The sequence below is a fragment of the Hyaena hyaena genome, unplaced genomic scaffold, assembly GCF_003009895.1.
Source record: "Hyaena hyaena isolate Hyena2069 unplaced genomic scaffold, ASM300989v1 scaffold_871, whole genome shotgun sequence".
Taxonomy (NCBI): Eukaryota; Metazoa; Chordata; class Mammalia; order Carnivora; family Hyaenidae; genus Hyaena; species Hyaena hyaena.
In genome coordinates this window covers 218096-239874 of record NW_024081500.1, presented here as the reverse complement: position 1 = coordinate 239874, position 21779 = coordinate 218096, and the positions used below count along the sequence as shown (strand labels likewise).

Genomic DNA, 21779 nt, shown 5'->3' with positions numbered 1-21779 from the left:
AAGACTACTAACAACTAACATTTGTGAATGATACTAGCATAAAAGATATTAGTGCAAACTGGCATTTGCAAGGCATGTATTGTTACACACTTTATAAATTGAGGTACTAGATTTTTGTGTTGATAGAATAATTTTTAAACAGGTGGAAAGAACATGATATGCACCTGAGAACTGCCATCTGGAACTTATAGTTATGTGAACTGTTCCTTACCTGTTCACTTCATAACTTTTAGAATGAATGTAGTTACACTATAATCAACAGCTTATGGATGTTTTCATTGGAGACCCAGTTATTGTCCCCAGTAATTGCATCATACATCCAAAGGCAGAGGAAACTTTTCAATTCCAGTCATTATCATTTGGATACACTTTCTGCATAGGATAATATGATTCCTGTAAATTCATCATACTCTTTACTACAAGCATGGAGGTGGTACAGATGCACCTCTAATAACCCTGAAAATTTAGTCTACGAATCCTATAATGTAGACTGCACAACAAATTGATTTTACAACTCTGTAAGGACTTAAAAATCTCTGTGTATTATTACTGGCATTAAATGCCAAGAAATCGCTATGAATGAAGATGATGTTTGTTGCTTTAGGAGCCATCACCAATTGGTGAAAGCCTGGGACCCCATCTCCTCTTTACTAGCTCAGCTCAAGCCTCAGAATTATTCCACCGTCCTGCATGGCTTTCACAATAAACCATTTAATATAAAGTAGATTTTGATATGATCACTTGCCCAGACTCTTGATATAGACACTGCCTCTCAGACTAAAAGAGAAATCCTCACCAACTCCTTCCTGCTGCCAGGAGGGGCTCAGTATGAAGCACATGGCAACCAGTCCGGGGGCGGGGGGGCGGGGGGTGGGCAGCCAGACTCTGAGATATAGGTTTGTGATTCTGTGAGGTCACGTCCCTCACAACTGCAATTATTTCATTTGCAGCCACACTGGGAATACAGGCTTGGGAGCTGAAGATGTTTCTGAAAATGTTCCCCAGTTGCTAATTACAAAAAACAGTTATGAGTTTCTAGTTAGAACTGTGTACAGAGACTGAGTATTTGTGAGAGGCATTTCCCCCCTTGATCCATGTAGTAGACAGCATCTCCTATAAAGGACATCAGGAAATACTGAGTACTGACACGGGAGGGATTACTGGAGAAGGATGTGTATCTCACTAGGTTCTTCACTTCCCAGAGAACTTCCTCTACCCAGAAACTAGTATTTTCCTAATCTTCAGACTACTGGACAATCAACTAAGGTTATTAGTAGAGAAACAGAATGACACAAAAATACCTGAGAAGAATACGCAGAGATACAAGTAAAAGGAAGTCCATGATGTAAATAAATCACTACAGAAATCACTTGGCAATCCAAGTTAATGAATTTGGACTTATTTGAATAATTCAGTGCCAATTAATATGAAAATTATGTAGGAAAATATGCTTTACCCACTACCTCACTCCCACTCCCACTACCCTCCCTGGCTCCTTGACTGCCCTGTGTCTCTTTCATCTCATTTATGGTCTCTTCCCAGGTTTCCTCTCCCCTTCTAACACTCTCTATCTAGCTTGCATCACACTGTCTTCCTCCAAGGCCCAACTGCCCCACATATAACCTCCTTCCTTCTCTCCCACCATGATTTTAACCCCTCCAAGACACTGTCTCCTGTGAATTCCACCAACTGCAGACCACTAATAACTTCTGTACAAAGTGCCCATCCAATCACATGGTGAAATCTAATTCCTGGTGTGATGGCATTTGGAGATGGGGCTTTGGGGAGATGCATAAATCATGAGGATGAGATCTCCTGAATAAGAACATAGACCTTATAAAAATGACTCCAGAGGGTTCATTGACCCCTTCCACCAGAAGAGTACACAGTAATAGGATGGCCATCTATGAGCTGGAAGTGAGCACAGGAGATGGTAGTTCTTAAAATCTCTCAGGTGATGGTAACAAGAAGCCAATGTTGAGAACCACTTAACCAAACGCTGCCTCTCAAAGTGTTTGTGTATGTGAATCTCCTGAATTCTTGTTGAAACAGAATCTACAGGAGAACCCTACTCTAAGAGATTGAAATAAACTGCAGTGGGATCCAGGAAGTAGCATTTTTAACAGGGTCTGTGGTGGTGCTGATGCTTCTCTCCCCAGAACCCTGTTTCCACAGCATTCCCCCACCCAGTCCCTCTTTCAGTAGCACTAGAGAAAGCAAGCAGAGCACCCCTGATCCTCTTACTCGCTACCATCACATGTCTGTCCTAGACTCTAAGTCTAAAGTTCTTTTTCGGCCACCGAGAGTGGATGCAGGATGAAAATAAGAGAGAGATGGCTAATGTCCAGGAAAAGACAAGAGGCCCGAATAAGGGTCCTTTCACTGTTTTTATTAGGATCAGAAGGCTTACAAATGTGCTGGGTGAATCAGCAAACATCAGCTCATGGACATGAGAGAAAGGGGGTTTTGAAGATATACAGTGTTTAGGGTTTGGGTCAATATAAAACAAAATCCTGGCACCAGGAAGATGGGCAAATAGTTGTTAAAGGCAGCCGGGAGGTGCCATATCTGTTTATCTTAGCTGCCTAGGGGATAAGACAGGGCAAAACATTTGAAGGTTAACAAAGCACCTTTTGTTTTGTAAACCTGCTCCCCTCAGGACAGCATCACCCGCAGGGCAGTGAGTTGGTCTATAGCCCAGTTTACCTGCTGACCTAACTTGGTCCTTCCTTCCTGTGAAAGCAGCTTTCTGCTATATTACAAAATTGGGGGGTGCTTTGCCCTGAATGCCTAATCTTGCTTACCTCATATATTTTTGTATTGGATGTCTTTGTACCACTCTCTATTTTGGGGCCTTTGCCCCTCCCTCTCTATTCTGGGGGATCTAAATCCCCACTCTTCTGGGGTGCCTTTGCACCTCCCTATTCATGGTGTCTTTTCACCTTCCTGTTCTGGGTGCTAATCTTGTTTACCCGAACTCGAATAAGAGCATCCTATGGCTTTATACTTCTTTATGCCTTGTTAACCCATTGGTGTAAGCCCAGGGGATCCCTAAGCTTATTCCCCACACATCTTCACATAAATACTGTGGGTTTCTTGCATTTATCAAATGAAGAGGAAGGAACAGAACCAGGATGGGTGATTTCTGTATATGCTCTAGGCACTTCCAGGTGAGGAACTGGCTTAGAGCTGTGGATCCTCCTCCTGGAAGGTTAGTTCTCACGGAATGTGGGCTGGTGGTGGTCTGGGAATGCTTGTGAGTCCAAGGGAGGGAGGGGCCCTCCTAAGCTCATGGCTGATCTGGAGTCTGCATGTGACAGGTGGGTGTCAGGGTCACGTGAGAGTGACTTCTTTGGACTAGAATCTGGTGGCACCTTTATCAGTGTGTCATCAGTGATGAATTCCAGGACCTGGTGCTGCCCTCGAGGACATAGGTTTTAGGGGGAGTGGCTTTGGTCCCCCTGGGTGGGGGTGGGGTTGAGGGGCATTACGATGTTCCCCTTTGGTGCACAGGCCGGAGGTCCTGGGCTAATAGGAAGTGGGAATGAGGGAAGTTCAGGACCCACCTGGAGAGGGGCAAGCACATGTTAGTGCAAAGATGAGTTTGCGCTTCAGATTGTGGTTGCAGGTAGAGTGGAATCTGAGTGTGTGAGCTTGGGGAGAAACTGGAACTTGTGGGTGGTCACGGTGTCCAGATGTGGACTAGAGAATCTAGGTCTGATGAGAGACTTGGGCATGAGTGGGAGGTAGGTGAGGGGGCACCTATAGCAGGACCAGCATTGTTGAGAGGCCTTCTCAGCTGCAGTCTGGTTGTGTGGGGGACTGAGCCACCCCGGTGTCCAGGCGCCAGCGCAAGTGTTGGCCCGGCACAAAGCACGCCGCTTCCAGCACTCATGATCCAAATAGCAAGTGCAAGCCCGCGGGTCCACACGCTGCTGGAGGAAACCTGAAATGATAGCCATGTGCAAATGCCAGACCTCCAGGCCCTCCTCGCGGCCACCTCGCTTGAATCGTGTCTTCCCCTGGACCCGCGTGCATCTGGAGGAGTGACTGGATATCAGCACATAAAGTCTTGAAAATTGCACTCCACATTGCCCACTCGTTCTTCTCATGGTCTGAATTGTCTCAGAAATTCTTCCAAGGCACACGTGAAGGTGTTTTCATTACAAATTTGTTTGAAAATGAACAAATGAAAATATTTTAAATGAGCAACAATAGGTGTTTGAATTATTTGTGTAATGGACTTAAGCCTTTGAAACTGTTACCTTAAATGTATATTTGATGATGTACAAAGATATCTTTAACCCATATCAATGAAAGGAGTTATAACACAACTTTTAGAGATTATCAGTTTATTGTCACCTTTTAAGTGCAATATATGTATCCTAGGTGTGTCAGATATAGAAAATAATGTGTGAAGGTTATCATATATTCACATCACAAGTTTGAATGTGGATTTCACTGTTATAGGACCACAGGCTTTTTTTTTTTTTCATTTAGTGATAGTTTCTCGTGTTAATACGTACTGATTAAGATAAAATTGTAAAATAGTGATTTCAGTTTTCCCATGTAGTTTTGTAAAGGTTTGTTTATTTTTTAAAATTTGTTTATTTAAGGAATCTCCACACCTAATATGGGGCTCAAACTCAAACCCAGAGATTAAGAATCACATGAACTATGAGCCAGCCAGGAGCCCTATTTTTCCCCATATTTTTAAGAACATTTAATCTCTGGGGCGCCTGGGTGGCTTAGTTGGTTAAGCGTCCGACTTTCGCTTGGGTCATGATCTCGCAATTCGTGGGTTCAAGCCCCACGTCGGGTTCTGTGCTGACAGCCAGCTCAGAGCCTGAAGCCTATTTCAGAGTCTGTATCTCCCTCTCTCTCTGACCCTCCCCTGCTCACGCTGTCTCTCTCTCTATCCTAGAAATAATTTAAAAAAAAAATTTAAAAATTAAAAAAAAAGAACATTTAATCTCTTAACAATGTTACAGGTAGTAATGTGTTTCATTCTCTACAAAGCATTGTAATTAAATCATATCCAGAAAAATAAGGCAGGTTGAATATTTAGGTTATAAGATTAACACAATGCTCCTGTTCCAAAAGTTTTCATTAAGTGATTTTTTAGAATTGCTTAACACTTCTATGATACTGATTCTCAACAGGGTAATTTTCCTGTGCTTCCCCCACTCCCTCCTAAGACCATTTGGCAGTGTTTAGTGACCTTTATTTTTGGGGAGGAGTGAGGTGCGGGTTGCTTCTGGCACATAGTAGAGTGGAAGATACAGGCACATATACTATATACAGGACAGCCCCCACCACAGAGAGGTACCTGGGTCAGAGGTCAGTAGTGCCAAGGTTGGGAACACTGATCCAAAGGGTCTGATGATTTTTCCTTTATAAAATTCTCATTCTTTTGTATTTTGGTGGATTTTGCACACAAGTAAATGCATTTACTTTTTTGAAAATTGCAAAGAATTCTCTATGTAGAGGACGAAGATAGAAGTGTGGAACTGGTGGAAGAAAGGACAAAACCTGTGGGGTTGAATTGCAGTTAGAAATTCCAATAGGCAATTCTGTGTTTTTTTTTTAATTAGTTAATTTTTAAATTTACATCCAAGTTAGTTAGCATATAGTGGAACAATGATTTCAGGAGTAGATTCCTTAATGCCTCTTATCCACTTAGCCCATCCCCCCCTCCCACAACCCCTCCAGCAACCCTCTATTTGTTCTCTATATTTAAGAGTCTCTTATGTTGTATCCCCCTCCCTGTTTTTATATTATTTTTGCTTCCTTTCCCTTATGTTCATCTGTTTGCATCCTAAAGTCCTCATATGAGTGAAGTCATATGATATTTGTCTTTCTCTGGTTGACTAATTTCGCTTAGCATAATGCCATCTAGTTTCATTCACATAGTTGCAAATGGCAAGATTTCATCCTTTCTGATTGCCAAGTAGTACTCTGCTGTGTGTGTATGTGTATGTATATGTATATATACCACATCTTCTTTGTCCATTCATCTGTCAGTGGGCATTTGGGCTCTTCCCATACTTTGGCTATTGTCGATAGTCCTCCTATAAACATTGGGGTGCATGTGTCCTTTCAAAACAGCACACCTGTATCCCTTGGATAACTGCACTACTAGGTAGTAGTAGACCAGTTTCTGGTCATAGGGTAGTTCTATTTTTGATTTTTTGAGGAACCTCCATAATGTTTTCCAGTGTAGTTTGCACCAGTTTGCATTCCCACCATCAGTGCAAAAGAGATCTTTCTGCACATCCTTGCCAACATCTGCTGTTGCCTGATTTGTTAATGTTAGCCATTCTGACAGGTGTGAGGTGATATCTCATTGTGGTTTTGATTTGTATTTCCCTGATGATGAGTGATGTTGAGCATTTTTTCATGTGTCAGTTGGCCATCTGGATGTCTTCTATGGAGAAGTGTCTGTCCATGTCTTTTGCCCATTTCTTCACTGGATTGTTTGTTTTTTGGGTGCTGAGTTTGATAAGTTCTTTATACATTTTGGATACTAATCCTTTATTTGATATTATCATTTGTGAATATCTTCTCCCATTACATTGCCTTTGAGTTTTGCTGATTGTTTCCTTTACTGTGCAGAAGCTTCATATTTTGGTGAGGTCCCCATAGTTCATTTTTCCTTTTGTTTCCCCTGCTTCCAGAGATGTGTTGAGTAAGAAGTTGCTGCAGCTGAGGTCAAAGAGGTTTTTGCCTGATTTCTCCTCTAGGATTTTGATGGTTTCCTGTCTTACCTTTAGGTCTTTCATCCATTTTTTTATTTTCGTGTGTGGTGTAAGAAAGTGGTCCAAGTTCCTTTTTCTGCATGTCACTGTCCAGTTTTCCCAGCACCATTTGCTGAAGAGACTGTCTCTATTCCATTGGATATTCTTTACTGCTTTGCTAAAGATTAGTTGGCCATACGTTTGTGGGTTCATTTCTGGGTTCTCTATTCTGTTCCATTGATCTGAGAGTCTGTTTTTGTGCTAGTACCATACTATCTTGATGATTACAGCTTTGTAATACAGCTTGAAGTCCAGGATTGTGATGCTTCCAGCTTTGGTTTTCTTTTTCAAGATTGCTTTGGCTATTCAGGGTCTTTTCTGGTTCCATACAAATTTTAGGATTGTTTATTCTAGCTCTCTGAAGAATGCTGGTGTTATTTTGATAGAGATTGCAGGAGATTCTGTTTTTAAGTGTCAGTCTTTATTTAAAAAAATAAGGACTCCTTGAAGAAGTGGTTTAATACAGGCAAGGGAAGGGAGAGTGTGAGGTGAGTCTTCAATGTGATGTTGATTCAGAAAGTAAACAAATTCAGTAGATGCTAAAGTTTGGGGGCAGGAGGAAATGGAGGATTACAGCTGCCTGAAGAACAACATAGGCATTGGTGTGCCCATCCCTCATGAAGTCAAAATCTACATATAAGTTTTGACTCCCAAGACATGTAACTACTAATGCCTAGTGTTGACCAAAAGTCTTACAGATAACAAATAGTCGATTAACACATATTATATATATGATGTATTATAGAGTGTATTCTTATGATTAAGTAAGGTAGAGAAGAAAATACTATTAAGAAAATTATAAAAGAAAATACATTTGCAGTACTGAGCTGAAAAGATCTGCAGGTGAAAGGACCTGTGCACTCCAGACCTGGGTTGTTCAGGGGTCAGCTGTATTGCTTAATTGGTGCTAGGTTTCCCTGAAGGTTGATGAAGTAGGTAGTGGTGATGGTTGCCCAATATTGTGAGCGTGTGAAATACTATTGAAGTGTGTACTCTAAAATGGTGGTGCATTTTACATTCTGTGTAGTTTAACCCAATGATAACCAACAAAACTTGGTGGTATGTAGCCAGGGTGAAGAACCTCCCAATGGACAAATCTGGAATAATTTGACTGTCAAAAAAAAATAGAATAATGTATGGCTGCAAATGGAAAGGAATTCTTGAATCTATTGTGATAACAGCAATGGGGAATGGTAAAAGGAGAGCTTTTTAAAAATACAGGAATGCTCATTAATACACATATAAAAGGTGGTAGAATGTTAGAACAACTAATTTGCAATCATAATCTGATTATCAGTTCAGACCAAAATCATCAATTGATGCTAAAATATTTAGACAAAAGCTGTTCAAACAATATCAAAACACCTCTCCAGCCAATACTTATTAATGCAACAGGAGAGAAACATGTCTAAAAAGATCAGATCTAGTAGATGGTATCAAAACCATATAAACTTAATCAGCAGTGATAGAAGAGCCTCCTAACCTTTGCCTCTGAGGTGATGCCCTCAGTAGGTCCTGCCATCTGTGTGTAGAAGTTCTGCTTCAGTGTTGTACCTGAGGCTGAGGTTGAGGAAGACAATCAGAGAAATCCACACTTAAGGACATTCTGCAAATAATGGGTGTGCATTCTTCAAAACAGTCAGTCACTGAAGACAGAAAAGTGGCAACTGTTCTAGATTCAAGAAACAAGAAAGTCAAGGGGCGCCTGGGTGGCTTAGTCAGTTAAGCGTCCGACTTTCGCTTAGGTCATGATCTCACGGTTCGTGGGTTCGAGCCCCACGTCGGGCTCTGTGCTGACTGCCGGCCCAGAGCCTGGAGCCCGTTTCAGAGTCTGTGACTCCCTCTCTCTCTGACCCTCCCCTACTCACGCTGTCTCTCTCTCCTAGAAATAAATAAAAAATATTAAAAAAAAAAAGAAACAAGAAAGTCAAGATAACAAATGTATTACCTGTACCACAACTGGATCCCAGATTTCTGAGATTGGAAAACATACCATTATATTACTGGGGGGAATGTGTATGTGGCTTCTGTATTAAATGATGGTATAACAGTGGTATGAATTTGTTAAGCGTTAGTTTGTTAGGGTTAGATAAAATGACCTTGACATTAGGGGTCAAATGTTAAGATATTAGGGGCAAATGGTCAAGAACATCTTGACCATTCATCATTATCCTCACATGGCCCAGCAAAAACCTCAGCAAATGAAGAGGAACTTGTGATGAAATGGTAAAAAAAGAGTATGCAAACTTTATGTAGGTTTAAGATTTTCAGAAAGAAAAAAACATTCAATAAAGGTTGGGGTATGTGGGTCTACACTTGGTGGTATATGACATTTTCCAGGTATTTGCAAGAGCAGTTTATGCATTTGTGCCCACAGTGAGAAAGTGCAATCATGGTGGTGAAACTGTCCCCATCCCAGAACCACGAGGATAATTCACATGTGCAGAAATCAGTGTGACCAACTACCCACATGTTATGATGTGTGTCTCCTTTTTAAAAAATATATTATACACAAAGTTTCAGTAAAGACGATTCATTAATAATCCTTGTGGAATAAATTGTGGTTTTCCAGGGAATGTGATAAATCTGTTTCTATTGGTGTATAATAACTGCTTCATAGACCCCTGGTTAAAGAGCAATTTGATTGGAAAGTAAGTCCAGTATGATGACATGTATGTAAATGTTGAACCAGAATAGAATAGAATAATAATGGTGTGTGTATACATGTACATTTATGCAATTCCACACTATCCAATGTACTACAAAACTATGTAAAGAAGAACAAGCCTAAAACTAAAAACAAACAAGTAAACAAACCAAAAAAACGCATTTTTACACCCAAAGATCAAAATGCTATCAATTGTGGGCAATTCCCAAGAATTTATTGTTAAATACGTATAGTCAGTTTCTGTTCTGACTTTACCAGATTCTAACAACACCGTATCATTTTCTTACATGTCAGCAGGTCAGAAGACCAAAACCTAGGCTCTTTTTTTTTTTTTTTTACCAGTTTAAATACTTTTATTTTTTAAAATAGTTTATTGTCAATTTGGTTTCCATATAACACCCAGTGCTCATCCCCACTAGTGCCCTCCTCCATGCCCATCACCCCCCTTCCCCTCCCCCCCATACCCATCAGTCCTCAGTTTGTTCTCAGCATTCAAGAGTCTCTCATGGTTTGCCTCCCTCCCTCTCCCCCACCATTTCCCCCCTTCTTCTCCCCCATGATCTTCTGTTAAATTCCTCCTAATCCTCCTATACGTGCAAACATATGGTAGCTGTCCTTCTCTGCCTGACTTATTTTGCTCCTCATCAAGATTAAAAGCTTCTGCACGGCAAAGGAAACAATCCATAAACCTAATAGGCAACCGACGGAATGGGAAAAGATCGTTGCAAATGACATATAAGATAAAGGGCTAGTATCCAAAATCTGCAAGGAACTTACCAAACTCCACACCCGAAGAAACAAATAATCCAGTGAAGAAATGGGCAGAAGATATGAACAGACACTTCTCCAAAGAGGACATCCAGATGGTCAACAGACAGATGAAACGATGCTCAGCATCCCTCCTCCTCAGGGAAATACAAATCAAAGCCACACTGAGATACCACCTCACGCCAGTCAGAGTGGCTAAAATGAACAAATCAGAGAACTCTAGATACTGGCGAGGATGTGGAGAAACGGGCACCCTCCTACACTGTTGGTGGGAATGGAAACTGGTGCAGCCCCTCTGGAAAACAGTGTGGAGGTTCCTCGAAAATTTAACAATAGAACTCCCCTATGACCCAGCAATAGCACTGCTAGGAATTTACCCAAGGGATGCAGGAGTGCTGATGCATAGGGGCAGTACCCCTATGTACCCCAATGTTCATAGCAGCACTCTCAACAATAGCTAAAACATGGAAAGAGCTAAGTGTCCATCAATGGACGAATGGATCAAGAAGATGTGGTTTATCTATACGATGGAATCCTACATGGCAACGAGAAAGAATGAAATCTGGCCATGTGTAGCAACATGGATGGAACTTGAGGCTGTTATGCTGAGCCAAAACTTAGGCTCTTAACTGTAGCCTCTGGGGTTAAATTTCTTTTGGACTGATTCATATTAGTGAATTCATTTTTTAAAATGATTTATAATAATAATAATAATATCCATGAATGAATAAATAAGATTTCCATGTGGTGCCCTCCACCTTGAAAGCCAGCATCAGCACACTGATTCTTCCTGTTCTCAATCTCTTACTTTCCCTTCTGCCTCTCTTTGATTGTATTATTTAAGGATCATGTGATTTTATTGGACCCACTTGGACAATCCAGGCTACTCTACCTCATTTAAAGTCAGATGATTATAGCACTTAGTTTGGCAGCACATAAACTAACACTGGAACATTACAGAGAAAATTTGTTGGCCCCTGAGAAAGGATGACATGAAATTTGGGAAGTGGTCTATATGTTTTTATTTATTCCATAAATTTAAAATCATTTTGGAAAGCTGACTTTGAATAAAGACCTAATCTAAGGCAAAAAATAAAATAAAGTCAGATGGTTATTAACTGTAATTATATCTGCAAAGCCTCTTTTACCATGAAATGCAACATAACCAATGGTGTAACCCCTGGTGATGGAGATCTTCCTATCTCAGCGTGACCCCAGTGGTTCCATCTTGGGATGATTTCCTGCAAAAGAACACAGTGCTTAAAATTATTCAATGCTCTTTTGTTAGGTTTATTTCATATATACAGCATGTATGACGTTTTAGAAATACTACAATACAGAAAGAACCTTTCATCATATAAGTCTTGAGTCAGAAAAGTTGTGCAGATGTGAGTATTGGGAAGGGACCAAGCATGGCAACTCTTTCTAACACCGAGGGCCCAGTAGCAGGAAACAGGCAGTCTCTTGTTGTCAGTCCCTCTAAGAACTGGATTTCCGTGACAAGACTGACATGGTGGAGTGTTCACTCAGTGTTCACCTGTGGTCCTACTGCGCATTAAAGGTTTTAAAGGGATATTTTACATGACTACCATTGTTTTCCCTATGGATCCATGTATCAACTTCCATGAGAAAACTGTAAGGCCCTTGTCAATGAGATTGTAAATGAATGCAGTGAATGAATGTAATTTCCTACCTGCTCCTGTGACCTACATGCCCACAATTTCCATACTGCCCGTCTGTCCACCACTATAACTTCTTGTCCTCAACCCCCCAACCCTTCACTTACAGGTCTTTATCCATTGCAATACTTTAGCCTATGCCTTCAAGCACGGGACTTGTTTGTGTTCCCAGCCACTTCCACCTGACCCTTCTAGACTTCCTTCCTCAGCTCTATTGTGCACCCATTTTTTCCAGTTGATTTTTATTTTACTTTTTTAATTTAAATTTTAGTTAACATACAGTGAAAAATTGGTTTCAGGAGTAAAATTCAGTCACTCATGATTTATATACAACACCCAATGCTCTCCAACAAGTGCCCTCCTTAATACCCATCACCCATTTAGTGCATTCCCCACCTACCTCCCTCCATCAACCCTCAGTTTGCTCTCTATTGTTAAGAGTCTCTTGTTGTTTGTTTCCCTCTCTTTTCTTTCCTCCACCCTTCCCATTTTGAATTCCATTTCTCTCATATCTATCCCCTGCACTATTCCAGGGAACTCTCTCCTACCGTCACCCACACATCTTCCACCCCGTTGATCTGTATTGACTTTCATCGAGGACAGAGGTCAAAGACTACAGCCCAGTGCCTATGTCCTCTATGTCACAGCCCCAGCCCTCAGTCATTGGGCACTATCAGCTCCCTGTGCATGCCATACATCTGCCCCCACATCTTCCCTTTTCCTGAGTCCCTTAATCTTTTCATCCCTCTCTTCCCAGCTGACTTCAGCGCCCACACTCATTTTGTTTCCCTGAGACAATTATCCCCCCAACAAGGTTTCAGCTCCCTTTCTACCTCTTTCACCTTTTACCTCTTACATCTCTTGTCTTGGACCACTAATCATGCTCAGCTCGTCCATACTTCAGCAAGTGTCACATATTTTTGTTTGTCTTATTTTAAAATTTTTATTTAATTAATTTTTTAAAAATTATACCCAGTTAGTATATAGTGCAACAATGATTTCAGGAGTAGATTCCTTAATGCCCCTTACCCATTTAGCCCATACCCCCTCCCACAATCCCTCCAGTAACCCTCCATATTTAAGAGTCTCGTATGTTTTTGCCTTTTATATTCTCTTGACCCTATTTTGAGGTTCCAGGTACAGGGAAGTCACTTCTCCCGGTTGAGCAGCTGACCACGTCCGTGCCTCAGTCCCTTCCATAACTGGGCTCTCACACTGTGGCCACTTTGCAGCATCTGTGACCACCCTCTGTCAGGTACTGGACAACCACGGACAGCCTTTCTGCTCTGGAACTTCTGCTCTGGAACTTGTGATATTTTCCGAATCAACCAGTCCATTTGTAAACCTTGAAAAGTAGCTCACTTCATTCTGCTTCCTCACATAGGCTACTCCTTCAGCTATAGCTTGTTGTTACCCTGTCCCTGTGTGCACCCCGCAGTGTGGCTACACCTGGAAGCCTTCTACCCTGTGCAGCTGTTGGTCATAAAGAGTTCTACCTTTCATCTATGCAAGTGTCATAGGGGTGTGTGTCCCACCATCAAATAGCTTTCATCCCACAAAATGTTCCCTTCCTACCCTATGGCTCTTTAGCCCCATGTGGACATGAATTGTCAGGGGCCTTTACCCAGCCCTGCCTTTGACTCACTTTTGCTGATGATGCCCCCTCCCTCTTTTCCACTTTATACTTATGACTGCCATACCCTTATGCCCTCAGACTGATGTGTGTTACACCCTGAACATCTCACACACTCTGTGCCCTGTGCCCTTAGATCCTGCAGTGCTATTGAAACACACCTCACCCTTTAAGCCCTGTTGCCTTTTACCCTCTGTCCTTGCTCACCTCCCACACTTTGTGTATTCTTGCAGAGAACTGAATTATGTGCACCTGAATTCATATGTTGTAGCTGTTATCCCTTGTACATCAGAATGTGACTGTACTTGGAAGTAGAACCTTCAAAGAGATAATTAGATTAAAATGAGGGTATTACAGTGGACCATAGTACAATATGACTGGTGTCCTTACAAGAAAAGGATGTCTGGACACACAGATTCCAGGGAAGCAGATGTGCAAGGGAGAAGAAGGGCCACATGAGCACCCGGAGAAGGTGGCTGCCTGGAAGTCAAGGAGAGAAGCTTCAGAAGAAACCAATCCTGCTGACACCTCTATCTTGGGTTCATGGCCTGAAGAACTCTTAGGAAATAGTTTTCTGTGGTCTAAACCACCCAGCTTGGATATTTTGTTATGACAAGCATATTTTGTTATGTCTGAGTGCACTCTTCCATCCAGCCCTTCTAATCCTGCTGTGTTACAATACTCATTAATTGCCCCTTGGCACGCCCTGCATTTCCACAGCCAGAGCTCACAGAACTATTGAAATGCTGGTCATGTAAAACGTCCTTGTGGGGTCTGCAGTTGGAGGCATACAGGGGCAGACATGGGGCCTCATTCTTGCATTTTCAGGCTTGGACACATGAAAAGTTTTCCTTTTATGAACATGTTTTTGAGGAGTATACACCTGGTAATTATGTGATAGAATCTGTGAGAGTGAGGAAGCCAGTGGTGTGTGTGTGTGAGGGTGTGCATTATGAATGTGTGTGAATGTAAGTGTGAGTCTGTATGTGGTCTGTGTGCACATGTGTGTCTTTGGGTGTGAGCCTGAATATGCTAGGATGAGAAAGAATGTATGCAAGTGTATAAATTAATGTTTGAGAACATGAGTGTGTATACTGTGTCTCTGAGTGTGTAAATGTGCATGTGTTTGCAAACATGTGTTTACCTGTGTGTTTGCAGAAGGGGTTGTCAGCCATGTGGTTCTATTCCTATAAAGGGAAACTGGGGAGTAGGGGAATGTAGTGAAAAATTAGCATCATCCAGAGGCCTGGCCTTTGCACTCACTTCCTGGAAGTTGATCTCTGCCTCTTGGAACATCATGCTCATAGGATTGGCTTTCTTTGTCTGCAGGCAGGGACATGAGATAGTCTCCCAGTGAGATTTATCATGGAGCCCTGGGCCATGCAGGAGAAGCTGGAAGCTGAAGGCATCAGCCAGGGGCGCCTGTGTGGCTCATTTTGTTGAGCAGCCAACTCTTGATTTTGGTTCAGCTTGATCCCAGATTGCATGGGAACATGCCTTGCATCAGGCTCTGCATTGATCATAGAGCCTGCTTAGGATTCTCTGTCTGTCTGTCTGTCTGTCTCTATCTCTCTCTGTCCCTCTGTCTCTCTCCTCCACTCAGATTCTATCTGTCAAAAGAAAAAATAATGAATAAATAAATAAAGCTATCAGCCAGACTTCACAAGAAGAGGAGACTGAATGCCAGACAGTATGTGATCGAGCTTTAGTAAAATGTGTGAGCTCCTAGGCTTGGGTTACCATCCCTGGTAGCAATATAATATGAGTATTGTCAAATATCAATGCCTGGCAAGAAATACATCCATCACTTCCTGGAGAGGGGACACTAGAGCTTTCCATTTGGTAGTTTTCCTGGACTCTGCTCTAATCATCTCTTCTCTGTGTGATATTAATCTGTATCCTTTCTCTGTAGTAAACCATAACAGTGAGTATAACAGCTCTCATTGGTTTCTGTGAGTATTTTTATAGAATTCTCTAAACTAAGGGTGGCTCTAGGAACTTCAGACTTGGAGTTGGTATCAGAAGTAGGTGTGATGCTATGTGGACTGTGGTCCCTCTATCTTCCCACGTGGGCGAAGAACCCTCACAGGTGGAATGGATAGAGGGCCCTATTGAAATTGTGTATTTGTCTGTTGGTAAATCCATAGAAGTGACTTTTGGCTCATAAATTTTGTGTCTTCATTTAATTGCATGAGCAGCAAGTGCTCCCAGTTGAAAAGTAGCAAAGGTAGGTGTAGAGACCTCTGGTAAACACTCAATGGTGTTAAACTGATAGAACAACATTGGCTTCTCTGATAGTTAGAAGAATGGTAGAAACTGTTTGTGAAATCATGGAATCCTGGTACCTGTATTTCTGGGGGTCATGTTTATGAACATCTGTTTGTCTTAGAGGGGTAGTTTTTTTAGGCTTTCTTTGATCGCTAGTATCAGTATTACTATATTATATTTTCCTACAATATTTTCATATCATGATTTAAGTTTACTTTGCATTTATGTATGAAAATGGGTCCCATGATACGTAATGTAAATTATTGGCATGATCTCCCTTATATCTCATTAGAAATCTTTCTTAGACTCTGTCTGATTCCATGTATTTTCTCAGATCTCAAATAATGATGCAGCTTAGAAGACAGAAGACTATGAATGACCTAGATTTTTAGTGGAAGAACTTCTGAGGGAATCAGAGATGACTGTGAGACACACACACTCACTGCCAGTCCCTTATGTGTCGGACATCAGTATTTACTTGTGAGACCCTCTCTGCCATCAGGGAGCATGAAAAGAAAGCCTCACCTAAAGCAGACAACAGTATCTTTGGAGATACTCACAAACTTGTAACTGGATTTGGTAATTAGTCCTGGGAGAAAGTTTTTCAGAAATATTTCAGCTGCTTAAGTCTGTGCTGTCATTGCCACTTCGTGTGAAATGATCATTGCAGTCCTGATGGGACGGGAGGTCACAGATCAGAAACCTTTATCTCTGGTCTGGCTGCCTCCCTCCCTCACACGTACTGGCTGTCGTGACCTTCACATGGACCCCCCATCCTTCAGGGGGAAGGAGTCCAGTGAGCATTCGCCGTTTCAGTCTGAGAGGCAGAACTTGTAAAGATGGACATGTAAGTAAGTGTTCATGTCTGGAAAGGGATTCTGAGGATTGAATCAGACAAGGGGCAGAGCTAAAGAGGGAGGTGGAATAGTTCCTTGGGTGTGAGCTGAGCTTGTAGATAGAACCCACGCCTGATGATTCCTGATGCAACTTAATGAAGTCCTCCTAGGACTATTACTGATGAAAATCCTAGTGACAAGGAAGTCACTTTGAAGGTGCATAATGACCATAAGTATGAAATCCATCTGCTGTTCACATTACTTAGCAGGAATCATAGATTAAGTTTTCAGTGTTAGTAGTGGTGTGCTTATAATGCCTTCATGTTTATAATACAGAGTAAGATACAGCAGAAACAGTTTTCTAATCCTTTAAAGAGATGGTGTAGATGAATCTGTTTCTGGAATTTTTAAAAAAGTTTATTTACTTTGAGAGAGGTAGGGAAGCAGAGTGGGATATGTGCAGAGAGAGAGAGAGAGGAAGAGAGAGAATCCCTGGCAGGATCTGCACTGTCTTCAGGAAGCCCAACATGGGACTCAAATTCACAAGACCACGCATCATACTGGGGCAGAAACCAAAAATCAGTTGGGGAAGAGTTCACTGTAATTATAGGAACCGACAAGAGGTGCCTGGGCCAAATGAATGTTGTCTTGTTCTTTCTGGTTTAATAATATTATAACATGAATCCCAATCTCAGAACTAATTTTATTTTATTTTATTTATTTTATTTATTTTATTTATTTTATTTTATTTTATTTTTTTCCCACTGCTCCCACCTGGCAAAGTCAATGAGAAGATACGGCATTAGCTGAGAATTCAGTCATTAGCTGCCAAAGTCTAGTTGGCCTCATAAGTATTCTCATTTTAATAGGGAGCTCTTAACGTACTTTTTTTTTTTGTGCTTTTTTTGGGGGGGGAGGAGTTAAATTATATTTTATTTATTTATTTATTTATTTATTTATTTTTACAGATAGTTTATTGTCAAGTTGGTTTCCATACAACACCCAGTACTAATCCCCACAAGAGCCCTCCTCCATGCTCATCTTCCCCCTCTCCTCCACACCCATCAGTCCTCAGTTTGTTCTCAGCATTCAAGAGTCTCTCATGGTTTGCCTCTCTCCCCCTCTCCCACTATTTCCCCCTTCTTCTCCACCGCAGTCCTCTGTTAAGTTCCTCCTAATCCTCCTAAACGTGCAAACATATGGTATCTGTCCTTCTCTGCCTGGCTTATTCACTCAGCATAACACCCTCAAGGTCCATCCATGTTGCTACACATGGCCAGATTTCATTCTTTCTCGTTGCCATGTAGTATTCCATCATATAGATAAACCACATCTTCTTGATCCATTCGTCCGTTGAGGGACATTTAGGCTCTTTCCATGTTTGGCTACTATTGAGAGTGCTGCTATGAACATTGGGGTCCATGTGCCCCTATGCATCAGCACTCCTGCATCCCTTGGGTAAATTCCTAGCAGTGCTATTGCTGGGTCATAGGGGAGTTCTATTGTTAAATTTTCGAGGAACCTCCACACTGTTTTCCAGAGGGGCTGCACCAGTTTCCATTCCCACCAACAGTGTAGGAGGGTGCCCATTTCTCCACATCCTCGCCAGTATCTAGAGTTCTCTGATTTGTTCATTTTAGCCACTCTGACTGGCATGAGGTGGTATCTCAGTGTGGCTTTGATTTGTATTTCCCTGAGGAGGAGGGATGCTGAGCATCGTTTCATCTGTCTGTTGACCATCTGGATGTCCTCTTTGGAGAAGTGTCTGTTCATATCTTCTGCCCATTTCTTCACTGGATTGTTAGTCTCCCGGGTGTGGAGTTTGGTGAGTTCCTTATAGATTTTGGATATTAACCCTTTGTCTGATATGTCATTTGCAACGATCTTTTCCCATTCCGTTGGTTGCCTGTTAGTTTTATGGATTGTTTCCTTTGAGGTGCAGAAGCTTTTAATCTTGATGAGGTCCCAAGAGTTTATTTTTGCTTTTGATTCCCTTGCTTTTGGGGATGTGCTAAGTAAGAAGTTGCTGCGGTGGAGGTCAAGGAGGTTGTTTCCTGCTTTCTCCTCTAGGGTTTTGATGATTTCCTGTCTCATGTTCAGGTCCTTTATCCATTTTGAGTTTATTTTTGTGTATGGTGTGAGAAAATGATCTAGTTTCATTCTTTTGCATGTTGCTGTCCAGTTCTCCCAGCACCATCTGTTAAAGAAGCTGTCTTCTTTCCATTGGATATTCTTTCCTGCTTTGTCAAAGATTAGTTGGCTGTATACTTTTGGGTCCAGCTCTGAGTCTATGTGTCTGTTTTTGTGCCAATACCATACTGTCTTGATGATGACAGCTTTGTAGTAGAGGCTAAAGTCTGGGATGGTGATACCTCCCGTTTTGGTTTTATTCTTCAGTACTACTTTGGCTATTCAGGGTTTTTGTGGTTCCATACAAATTTTAGGATAGTTTGTTCTAGTTTTGAGAAGTATACTGGTGCAATTTTGATTGGGATTGCATTGAATGTGTAGATTGCTTTGGGTAGTAATGACATTTTAACCATATTTATTCTTCCAATCCATGAGCATGGAATGTTTTTCCATTTCTTTGTGTCTTCTTCAATTTCCTTCATAAGTTTTCTATAGTTTTCATCATACAGATCTCTTGTATCCTTGGTTAGGTTTATTCCTAGGTACTTTATGTTTTTTTGTGCAATTGTGAATGGGATCAGTTTCTTGATGTCTCTTTCTGTTGCTTGATTATTGGTGTGTCAAAATGCAACCGATTTCTGTACGTTGAGTTTGTACCCTGAAACTTAGCTGAATTCTTATTTCAGTTCTAGTAGGCTTCTGGTGGAGTCTGTCGGGTTTTCTATGTAGAGTATCATGTCGTCTGGGAAAAGTGAGAGTTTGACTTCTTCTTTGCCAATTCTGATGCCTTTGATTTCCTTTTGGTGTCTGATGGCTGATGTTAGGACTTCTAGCACTATGTTACACAACAATGTTGAGAGTGGACATCCCTGTCGTGTTCCTGATCTCAGGGGGAAAGCTCTCAGTTTTTCCCCATTGAGGATGATGTTAGCTGAGGGCTTCTCATAGATGGCTTTTATGATGTTTAAGTAAGTTCCTTCTATCCCGATTTTCTCGAGGGTCTTTATTAAGAAGAGATGCTGTATTTTGTCAAATGCTTTTTCTGCATCTATAGACAGAATCATATGGTTTTTATCTTTTCTTTTGTTGATGTGATGTATCACATTGACTTGCGAATATTGAACCAGCCCTGTAACCCAGGAATGAATCCCACTTGATCTTGGTGGATAATTCTTTTTATGTGCTGTTGGATTCTATTTGTAAGTATCTTGTTGAGGATTTTTGCATCCGTATTCATCAAGGATAGTGGCCTGTAGTTCTCTTTTTTTGCTGGGTCTCAGTCTGGCTTGGGAATCAGAGTGATGCTGGCTTCATAAAATGAGTCCAGAAGTTTTCCTTAGATTTCTATTTTTTTGGAATAGCTTGAGAAGAATTGGTATTAATTCTGTTTTAAACATCAGGTAGAATTCCCCAGGGAAGCCATAAGGTCCAGGGCTCTTATTTGTAGGGAAATTCTTGATAACTGATTCGATTTCTTCACTCGTTATGGGTCTGTTCAGATTTTCTATCTCTTCCCGTGTGAATTTTGGTAGTGAGTGTGTGTTTAGGAATTTGTCCATTTCTTCTAAGTTGTCCAATTTGTTGGCATAAATTTTTTCCTAGTATTCCCTGATAATTGCATGTATTTCTGAGGGGTTGGTTTAATAACCCTATTTTCATTCATGATTTTGTCTATTTGGGTGCTCTCTCTTTTCTTTTTGAGAAGCCTGGCTAGAGGTTTGTCAATTTTGTTTATTTTTTCCAAAAACCAACTCTTGGTTTCATTTGATCTGTTCAATTGTTTCTTTGGTCTCTATGTTTATTTCTGCCCTGATTTTTACTATTTCTCTTCTTCTACTGGTTTTAGGGCATTCTTGTTGCTCTGCCTCTAGTTCCTATAGGTGAGCTGTTAGATTTTGCACTTGTGCTTTTACTAATGTCTTGAAATAGGCCTGGAGTGCTATGTATTTTCCTCTTAAGACTGCCCTTGTCACATCCTATAGAGTTTGAACTGTTGTGTTGCATTTTCATTTGTTTCCATATATTTTAATTTCCTCTCTAATTCCCTGATTAGCTCATTCATTCTTTAGTAGGGTGTTCTTTAACCATGTTTTTGGAGGTTTTCCAGACATCCTGTGATTGATGGCAAGTTTCAAAGCATTATGATCTGAAAGTGTGCATGGTATGATCTCAGTTCTTTCATATTCACTGAGGGCTGCTTTATGTCCCAATATGTGATCTATTGGAGAATGTACCATGCACACTTGAGAAGAAAGTGAATTCCATGGCTTCAGGATGTAGAGTTCTAAATATATCTGTCAAATCCATCTGGTCCAATGTGTCTTTCAAGTCCATTGTTTCTTTAGTGATTTTCTGTCTCGTTGACCTATCCATTGCTGAAAGCAGAGTATTAAAGCCCCCTGGTATTAGCACATTCTTATTATAAAATTGTTTCTGTTTGTGATTAATTCTTTTTTTTTTTTAAATGTTTTATTTATTTCTAGGAGAGAGAGAGAGAGACAGCGTGAGCAGGGAAGGGTCAGAGAGAGAGGGAGTCACAGACTGAAACAGGCTCCAGGCTCTGAGCTAGCAGTCAGCACAGAGCCCGACGCGGGGCCGGAACCCACGAACCGCGAGATCATGACCTAAGCGAAAGTCGGACGCTTAACCGACTAAGCCACCCAGGCGCCCCTGTTTGTGATTAATTCTATTAAATATTTAGGTGCTCCCATATTCGGTGTGTAGACATTTATTATTGTTAGTTCTTACTGATGGATAGACCCCCGAAATTATTATATAATGCCCTTCTTCATCTCTTGTTATTGTTTTTCATTTAAAGTCCAGTTTGTCTAATATCATATGTTTGCACGTATAGGAGGATTAGGAGGAACTTAACTGAGGAACAAGGGGGAGAAGAAGGTGGGAAATGGCGGGGGAAAGGGAGAAAGGCAAACCATGAGAGACTCTTGCATGCTGACAAAAACTGAGGACTGATGGATGTGGGGGGAAGGAGGGATGGGC

At 41.3% G+C, this 21779-nt stretch overlaps 1 non-coding gene across 1 annotated transcript; it reads left to right on the top strand.

The window, feature by feature from the left end:
* The first annotated feature begins 11149 nt into the window (after nt 1-11149).
* LOC120222381 lies at nt 11150-11254 on the top strand. Its single transcript, XR_005526029.1, has one exon. It is a non-coding gene; the product is annotated as a U6 spliceosomal RNA (small nuclear RNA).
* Nucleotides 11255-21779: the final 10525 nt, after the last annotated feature.